Source organism: Dermacentor albipictus, chromosome 2 (genome assembly GCF_038994185.2).
Source record: "Dermacentor albipictus isolate Rhodes 1998 colony chromosome 2, USDA_Dalb.pri_finalv2, whole genome shotgun sequence".
NCBI classification, from domain to species: Eukaryota; Metazoa; Arthropoda; class Arachnida; order Ixodida; family Ixodidae; genus Dermacentor; species Dermacentor albipictus.
The window spans coordinates 179,795,602-179,805,728 of record NC_091822.1 but is presented as its reverse complement, the minus strand read 5'-3'; positions in this window follow the sequence as shown (position 1 = coordinate 179,805,728).

The following is a 10,127-nucleotide window of genomic DNA, read 5'->3' as shown; positions in this document are numbered from 1 at the left end:
CCGGCCACTGTGGAATCTTTTCAAATGAATCCGCTGACTGGCTCGCATCGTCGTCACTAAATGGTTCGGTCTAAAATGTTCGTCCTGGTTTTTCTTTTAAAACAGGAGCTAGATTTAAACGCCTTTTATTTCTAAATTGTAATGAATTATCCTTACTTTCCACTGATGATTTTCGGTATCTAAAATTTCCGTGGAAGACGAGCAAATGCCTTTCACGTCAATGCGAGGTGACGTTATCAAACTTCCGCTGTAGAGCTCCCCCATAACTTTTTACCTCCATAGATCTAGTTTATCTGTAACTAACCTCTGCTCATTTTGCAACGTACCAGAAACTGTTGACCGCTTCTATCTCTCTTGCCGCCGTGTATCCTCCCTGTTTCTCATATTGCCGACTGGTAATAATGGCACTTACAGCACGAAGCATGTCCTTTGGTGCCTGTCAATTACGCACAAGCCACGGGTCTATAATTAGTGCTCTGCGTAAGTTCATTAAAGCGCCCGGAAGAGTACGCTACTAGGGTACCAACCGTGGTGCATTTTATCTTTTTTTCCCTTGTTTATGAATAAGCTCTCTCATAATTTTTGGTATCTCTTAGTTGCCTAATGCTTCGTTTTAACTGTTTGATTTCTATTCATTTTTGTTTTTTGTTTGATACACTACTCATTAACTACAGTGTGACTCATACTAGACTCGCAACCCCTCGTCGGTATGAGTCATGTATTGAGGCGGTGGTGACAACAACAACAACAACAACAACAACAACAACAACAACAACAACAACAACAACAACAACAACAACAACAACAACAACAACAACAACAACAACAACAACAACAACAACAACAACAACAACAACAACAGCGACAACAACAACAACACCAACAACAACGACGACGACGACGACGACAACAACAACAACAACAACAACAACAACGTTAACAGGTAGCATGGGAGTCTAGCACTGATGCAAGCATTATGCTTACATTAGTTATGTAAACATCTCGGGTGGGCTTGCAAGTCATACAGAGTGTCACAGCTATCACGCGCCAAGGTTTAAAATACGCAAATGCCCTGTAGCAAGCAAGGTAATATTGTTTGCTGTCACTTGGAGATGCTCATACTATATTTTGCATTCCGCCTAATTCCATTGTTAGTGTTAATGAAATATTCAAATTTTGAAACATTATATATAATTAGATGAGAAGTGTCAATGAGAAAACTGCAGAGCAACACGACAAAAAAAAATCGCGATACAGCTTCCTGTTGCTCAATACGTGCTACGTAAAAGTGTGTTTCCGAGCGTGAAAGAAGTCCGCGAATACACGCAAAATTCCCGCACGACTGGCCGCCCGTTGCACTATTTATATATATATATATATATATATATATATATATATATATATATATATATATATATATATATATATATATATATATATATATATATATATATATAGAGAGAGAGAGAGAGAGAGAGAGAGAGAGAGAGCTTTCTTATGGCGAAAATGACATCATGTACTAATTAAAAGCCAGTTACACGCTCAAACTATTACTGGAACGCTGTCTTTCGCGGCTTTGAGCACGCCGCCGTGACTCGGTCAGTGGCTACGGCGTTCTTTTGCTGATCATGGTCGAGGTCGCTGGTTCGACTAACGGGCGCGGCGGTCGTATTCCATTTGGGACGGAATGCAAAGAATCTTGTGCACCGTGCTTTTGGGGTACGCCAAAATTAATCCGACGCGCTCCGCCACATGTCCTTCTTAACCCGATTCTGCAATTTCGAGACTGTAAACGCCAAGATTTAACTTTTCTTTTTCTTTTCCCTTTGCGGCATCGTAGCGTGGTGGGAGAGCTCCAAGGTGACTAGTCGAGGAAGTCGTTATAGACTGATGTTGTGCGTGAATACTAATTGTTCGTGTATGAACGTGATAGTCGTCGTTTTTTTTCCCGCTTTTTAAGGGAGTTGAAGCGGATCAGTCGCAGGCGTCGATGAACGACTGTGCCTGAGTGAATTCATATAGGAAACTAGCCATACAGACATACTTCAAGTAATGCTTATTATACAAAGACAAAGCAGAGGTCAGAGGCTAACCATAATTTTCTGTGCAGCCATTCGGCGTATAGGGGTGAGGGAAGGACGTAAAACGGAGAAGGAAGATGACGACGACGTGGACGAATACGAATGAACTCAGGAAAGAACTCAGGAATACGAAGACTGGAGGCTCTCCTTAGAGTTCCATTTCGAGACCCGTTATTCCGCAAAATAACGAAAACTGATGAAGAGAGAAAAATATGCCGGATGTGGATCGAAGTTATTAGTCCGCCCTGGTCACAAATGGCCCAACTCGAGAAAGAAAAGAAAGATTGAGCCCTGCTTCATGTGGAGGAGGGCGGCGACAGCTTGGGCGTATCCGCGGTTTCCAGGCCTTTAAAGGTAGATACGTATGTGGAATCAGCGGTATATCGCCGCTAAATAGGCGCATCGACAACCGCTGAGCGCGAACGACAGCACCGCGAGAGTCAAGTCTCGCCTGCGAGCCGTGGTCGGACCGAGCGCTCCCTCTTCTCGACTCTACAAACTTAAAATCCTTTTCGTTCGCGCAAGGTGCCCCATTTTTTTTTCTCTCTTCCCTAAAAACGCGGGCTGGAATGTATAATGCGGGTCGCGACCGCGCGCGCGCGCGTCCGAAATATCAATTTCGGCCTATTAATTTGACACCGTATACAATCGTGCGGGTCGTCGTTACACTCGAAACTGGGTCAGTCGCCTCCGCCCTCGCGCCGTCGCGGCTGCAGCGGCGTTTAGCTGGGTACTTTCTCGCCCGCCTGCTTTGCGTCGCGTCCGCATACGTGACGCGAGCTGGCGCGCACGTGCCGCCGCGCGGGGCGGCGCGAGCACTGCGGCGGCCGTGTCGCCGTGTGAAGCCAGGAATCCCCCAGCGGGTACCGCTCCGGGTCGAGGTCGGCCTCCCTGCCCCCGGGGTCCGCAGCCAGGGGCAGGACTTCGCTGAGCTGCGCGGCCGACTGCTACTGTACGCCTTTAAAATGAAGTGATCGGGGCCTCCGAAACATCATTCGTTATACAGGTCGCTACGATGTAAAAAGAGCGCACCGCACTACTAGCCCCAATAGAGCAGGGACAGAATCATTCGTTCGTTATACGGGTAGTTTCGTTGTAAAGGCTTTCGTTGTAGGGACGTTCGGTTGTAGTCGGTGACAACCTAGGAATGAAAGGTCGTTGTACGCTGTCCGAGTCAAACACAATTTGCAAATATGCGCAAGCCCATTAGGTTTGCTTCTTTCCGTGACTTCAAGTGGTTTTCCGTGATTCAAATGGAGCTCAGTACAGATCTGTCTCTGTGTCACTAGCCTGAACATCTGGGCAAATTTTATGAGTGACTGATAACACCTTTCTGCCAGAGGTAATACTATAGCTTTAAACAACGAGCTTTTATTTTTAATTAGCCTATCATTTACATTAGCAGAGCAAAGTCATAAGTTGTGAGTAGACTCAGACTATCTCAGCTCCCTTTCATAGGTGAAGGGCAAGTGCACTGTGTTTTTGTGGTTGGAGCTTGTACTGAATTCTTTAGGTTGTCACCGACTACAAGCTACACCTACAAAAGCACACTGAACTTGCCCTTCACGGAAATAAGCGAACCTATGACTGGCGCATCTATGCCAGTTGTGCTTGAGTTGGGCAGCGTACACAGAACATTAAAAAAATTGTAGGATGTCACCGACTGCAGGGTTGTACAGCACCCTTTTTACGTTCACTCGATCGTCCGCTCACTTGTTTACTCACTTGAGCCCACTGACTTACTAATTAACGCGCCGACTAGTTCATCCACTCGTTCACTGTCCACTCACCCGCTGACTGCTAAGTCACAAGTTAGTCGCCCGTTCACTCCGTCATTAGAACGCTGACTCATTCGTTCTCGCTGATACGCTACTCGCTCTCTCGCTTTCTGCTCACCCGCCAGACACTCATTCACTAATCACTTATTGCTTCCTCTACTCGTCACTCACTCGCTCGTCCACTCAATCGCACTCACTCATTCATTGCCCATGCACTGTCACAGTACTAACACACTATTAATTCACTAACTCACTATTCGCTCACTCCTATATCACTCACGATCACGCTAGCTTATTCCCTACATTATTCACCGATTTACCATTCACCCAGACGCCTCCTTCTCACTCACGAATAAGTCACCTATTCAGTAATAACCTACTCCTTCAAGCTCTGTTAATTGTCACTCACCATTCACTATTTCATTGCTCGTTAAATCGCTGCCCAACAAGTTCAATCACGCGCGAATCTCTTCGCGTCATGTACCCCTCATCTCGTGGGCGAGGTACTCGTATAGCTCTTTCAGTACATTTAAAAAACAGATAGTAACGCTAAGAGTACGAGCCCAGTTTAACTGGCGCGGCTTTCATTTGTGCGGCTCAGTCGCTGGTCGTTATTCCGTGAAAACGGTACTCGGAACTTTTTCACCATTTTCATTTACTAGCCTTTTTTTACGTCCCCTTTTAGTTTGTTTTTCTTTGCATTTGTTTTTGGCTCGCGCCACAGCGGGAAGGCCGCAAACAAGCCAGCAACGTGTGCTGCGCGCGTGGCCAGGGCTGCCATGTGCTAGGCACTGCGCAGTGCACGTAGTGTAGGAGCTGTCGTGCACACCTGTTCCCAGGGGGTATACGTTGCTCCAGGAAACGAGGTGGAGGGGTGGGGATGACAAGACCCTACGGGTATTCACTCTCAATCGCTGCACTTAATGACAGCGGCACAAATAAACGTGGCTTTGCGGATATCTTTCTCTTTTTTTAAATTTCTTTATTGCGTCTCTCCACATGCTGTCGCGAGATATTAGAGCGCGATGGCGTTTGAGGGAAGTATGATATTTTTGTCACGTATGTGTTTTTATATTTGGCGATTGAAAGAGCGAGAAGTGAAATTAGCTTTATTTAGGAACTACGCCCATTCGGTACTCGCGCCGCCACATAAAAGAGAAAATGAGATTAAGAACACCGAGCTGCCCCCCCCCCCTTACTCCACGCATATCTATCTATCTATCTATCTATCTATCTATCTATCTATCTATCTATCTATCTATCTATCTATCTATCTATCTATCTATCTATCTATCTATCTATCTATCTATCTATCTATCTATCTATCTATCTATCCATCCGTCCGTCCGTCCGTCCGTCCGTCCGTCCGTCCGTCCGTCCGTCCGTCCGTCCGTCCGTCCGTCTGTCTGTCTGTCTGTCTGTCTGTCTGTCTGTCTGTCTGTCTGTCTGTCTGTCTGTCTGTCTGTCTGTCTGTCTGTCTGTCTGTCTGTCTGTCTGTCTGTCTGTCTGTCTGTCTGTCTGTCTGTCTGTCTGTCTGTCTGTCTGTCTGTCTGTCTGTCTGTCTGTCTGTCTGTCTGTCTGTCTGTCTGTCTGTCTGTCTGTCTGTCTGTCTGTCTGTCTGTCTGTCTGTCTGTCTGTCTGTCTGTCTGTCTGTCTGTCTGTCTGTCTGTCTGTCTGTCTGTCTGTCTGTCTGTCTGTCTGTCTGTCTGTCTGTCTGTCTGTCTGTCTGTCTGTCTGTCTGTCTGTCTGTCTGTCTGTCTGTCTGTCTGTCTGTCTGTCTGTCTGTCTGTCTGTCTGTCTGTCTGTCTGTCTGTCTGTCTGTCTGTCTGTCTGTCTGTCTGTCTGTCTGTCTGTCTGTCTGTCTGTCTGTCTGTCTGTCTGTCTGTCTGTCTGTCTGTCTGTCTGTCTGTCTGTCTGTCTGTCTGTCTGTCTGTCTGTCTGTCTGTCTGTCTGTCTGTCTGTCTGTCTGTCTGTCTGTCTGTCTGTCTGTCTGTCTGTCTGTCTGTCTGTCTGTCTGTCTGTCTGTCTGTCTGTCTGTCTGTCTGTCTGTCTGTCTGTCTGTCTGTCTGTCTGTCTGTCTGTCTGTCTGTCTGTCTGTCTGTCTGTCTGTCTGTCTGTCTGTCTGTCTGTCTGTCTGTCTGTCTGTCTGTCTGTCTGTCTGTCTGTCTGTCTGTCTATCTATCTATCTATCTATCTATCTATCTATCAAATGTTTGTTGATAAGAATAAAGGAAGGGAAGAGAGACCAGCCTGGGGCGCGCGATGACAAAGGGAAGTTGTGATTTCAGGCATTGAGTGGGCTCGTTTATTTATGTGCATTACTGCGCCTCTTCCCTCTGTCCTTATCGTCACACATTACGCGGCCACGAAAACGTATAAATCCAGGGTATCGCTCAGGAACTGAATTGAAAACTTGCGCCAATTGCCCGACCCGAAGGATTTAACTGACAACTCGAGAACGAGATCAAACAGAGAGAAATTGTGGTTTTCGGTTCAGGTTAGCTACATTATCCGGAGCTTTACATCCGTGCATTTCCTGCATTGGTGACTCAGCCCTGCTGTCACCACTGTAAGCGTTCCGAGGTTTGCTGTCATTTTACAAGTGGCGGCACCGTTGTTGCGGTTTCGCATTGTTGTTTCGGAAATAGATAACTGTGAAGCGCTTCGGTGGCAGTGGGAGACCGATACGATCGCTGACAAAGTTAAATAATTATTTATAATCATTTGATTACAAGTGTGTGGGATAGAAATGTAACTGCTAACAATAATGTAAAGCAACATTAATATTTGTAGTAGAACGTGGCGCTAAACTCACACTGTTTATTTGGCGGGCATGAGCCGATGAACACGCAGGATACAGATTAAACGAAGAGCAAGAATGGGGCTATTAGAACGGTGCCTACAGAGTCCGATGCGCGTGCCTTGTGGGGCACGGATAGAACGTGGCGGGAAACGGGGAGTCCAAAAACGGAGAAAGGCTTCGCACTTTAAGCAGCCTGAAGTAATTTACTGTGTACAAAGCAGCTAATAGCGCCACAAATATACGACGAGGACTGTATGACGACGACGGCCAAAGACGACAGCAAAGATGGCGTGGCACGACAATGACGATGGAGTGGCAGAAACGACGACCGCGTGGGTGACGATTCCTCGCAGAGGCTATGCTGAATTTGTGTCCTGGCGTGGTAGCTATGTTACAACTCGTGAGATGTTCTTAAGAAATTTTCTTTACTAAGTGATATTATTTTATGTCGTACCGGCTTTATCTTCGCAAAACATATTTTTTTTTTATCAAACGATGGAGCAGAAGGGTAGCCAGCGCGTTTAGGAGACGACGCCCAAGACCGCCTTATATACTTTTATTAATAATATTTAAAAGAAATTGACGACACGACGATGATATGACGACGCCTTTTCGCTGACTGAGATCTGTAGATAGCGAAAATCAATATTTGAGAGAGAAATGTTGACAATGGAGTGCTGCGTTGAAAGCCGCACTGCGAAAGACCGTGTTTCATCTGACCAAAGGTGTATAAATAGGTGTATCTTTAGGATTTAATTATAGATATAACTAGCTACTTCACGACTTTGAAACTTCCCAACGAGCAGTACGTCCTCAGCATAGCCTTTCGCTGGTCGCAAGTGAACCTATCTGGCATTCAACGGAACAAAAGGTCCGTTGAATGCCCCACAGTTTTTTTTTTAACGTGCACCAAAAGCAAGTCTACACGAGCATACTTGCATACCGCCCTCATCGAGATGTGATTGCCACCACCAGGTCGGAAACCCACGACTGCGTTCTCGGCAGCAGAATGCAGCCATATAAATCGATCCACCGCCGCGGGTGAGTAAAAAGTTCCCAAATCGACGTGATAGATGAAGGTTTGAAGAGGTGTATAATACATTATTCCCAGTGAGGATTAGTTGAACGTTCCGTGAAACCGCTTGACACTTTGCTATCGTACCTCTCCCGTTTTGATTTCATTATCACAGCTTTCAGATGTGTTTTTCTTTTCCCGGTAGTTTTTTTTCCCGCTTCAGCAGCACTGACTTGACGTTTTTGTATGCGTTGCAAGTTCGTGGTGTTCATATTCGAGTCGCGCCCATAACGACAGGCCTGCACATCGCAGGGTCCGTGCGGGAGTTTTAGCGTGTCGCAATCCGCGCGGGCTTTTCCCCGCCGCACTCTGAAGTGAGTGCGCGTAGGCGAGAAGCGGGAGCTCGGTTAATCGACGGCGCTTCGCGGAACGGGGTGCACGTTCGCAAACTCTGGGCTGAAAGACGGCACCTTGGAGCTGTGAGGTAACCCTCGACACATCGCCACGATTTGGGCAGCGTGGTCTATCAACGGCCAAACAGAGGTGACTCAGTAGCAATGGCGTTCTGCTAAGCACGAGGTCGCTGGTTCGGGTCCCGGGGAGAGGAGGGCCAAATGCAAGAGCGTTTGCGTACTCAGATTAAGGAGCACGTTAAGAAACCCATGGTGGCCAAAATTAGACCGGAGACCACCACTGTCTGTGGTGGGTCTCATAAACCACTGCGCCATTTCTGACCGTAAAACCCTCCACATCTGTCGGTCTATCAACGGACTGCATGTACTTTATATTTAATCGCTCCTTTTTTGTCTCGCTGGCTTAGTTGTTAGTTCACTGTGAATGCAGTGCGGAAGATACAACAGGCAAAGTGGACGACACATAGTACTGCACCGTACTCAAAATGACGCATTTCTCTAGTTCGCGCTGTTATTAAAAAAGTATTGTCAGCACGAGACACGTTTAATGACTTTCACTTGCCGTTCCGTAAAATCCTACTTCAAGGAACGCCACAATCTCTGAGACACGTATGCCACGTACGACATAACCGCCTCCTCTGTTCCCGTAGGCCTGGTGAAGTCGAGTCCAACTCTGCGTACAAAGTCGTGTGGGAGAACATGAATACCGAAGCTTGACCAGTGCTACTCAAGCTACAGCAGAAGCCACAGCCGTATCCACAACCACTTCAGGTGATACAGAGCGCCGCGGTAGAGTCCACAGCAGTACTTTGTTGCGTAGTAGTTGGTTCATGCAGCGCCGGCTCCCGACACATTGCCCGAAAGAGATCGGCGTGTGGTTGCGTTGCTTCGGTCTCTCATGAATACCTTTCGCATACTTTTCAGTAAGCTGCACACTTCGTCAGCGCGAAATGCAGTGAAAGTGCTGGATGGAGGAGGAGGAGGAGGAGGAAGAGGAGGAGGAGGAGGAGGAGGAGGATGGTCAAGCTACGGGCGGATCTAGCCTTGCAGACAATTGCTCCGTCTGAGCGTCTCCCATATACAGTGCAGTGACAGTTCACTCTGTATCCAATAAGGCTATCAACTGCATTACGCGATTGGTAAAGTGCGCCATTACTTGATAACCTTCAGCATTCGTTTACTAGTTCAGTTTCTTGGGGAAAAAATGCTGGCTCTCCCTTAATCGAGAGTAGATGTAAGAATGAAATGGATACTGGCAAAGCAGATTGGTTGGCGTAATTACGACGATTACTCACAGCTATGTCACAGCCATCACGACTATTTCACAACCATCCACGGCGCGCCGTACACTGCCGGCCTGGTCACGCAACGTGGCGCCGTCTCTCGAACGAGGCGGCGCCTCACCAGCTATGAGCAAGCACCTAATTGACTCCAGTGGCAGGAGTCTTGTCTCCTTTCGCCGCCAAACATGACATATGCGGCTTTAATGGCGGCAGCTGCGTAACGTATCTGCAGAGCACGACATATAGCAGCTCCTTGGACTTGACCTTGGTGCCACGGCGTTTCGCTGTACGCAGTGCAACGTGCGCACACAGTGTTCACTCTCACTTTTTATTTCCCTGTTCTCTTATCCCCGGTGTAGGGTAGCAAGCCGGACGCTCGCCTGGCTGACCTCCCTGTCTTTCCTCTCCTTGCTTTCTTTCCCACTAGCCTGCAAAATTCGTTCGCTAAAACAAGGCTGTGTATAGCTCTTAAAAAAAAAAAAACGGTCATGAGTGCATTAGCATTAGGACTTCACATATTACTGCGTTTTCTTTTTCTCCCAGTTCATCCGTTTTTGTTTTTGTATTTTCAAGCGTCCGTGCATCTGAGACCGCTAGTTCGTTTACGCGACGTGCGGTGCAGTGGAACACTGAACGACGGGGTGACGTCATCCAACAATGTCGCCGGTCTAAGTTCGCCCGCTCTTGGTTGATCCGGCAACTTGCGTGGCGCTTGTCACACGACACGTGATGGACGACGCGTCGAGGAAGCGCG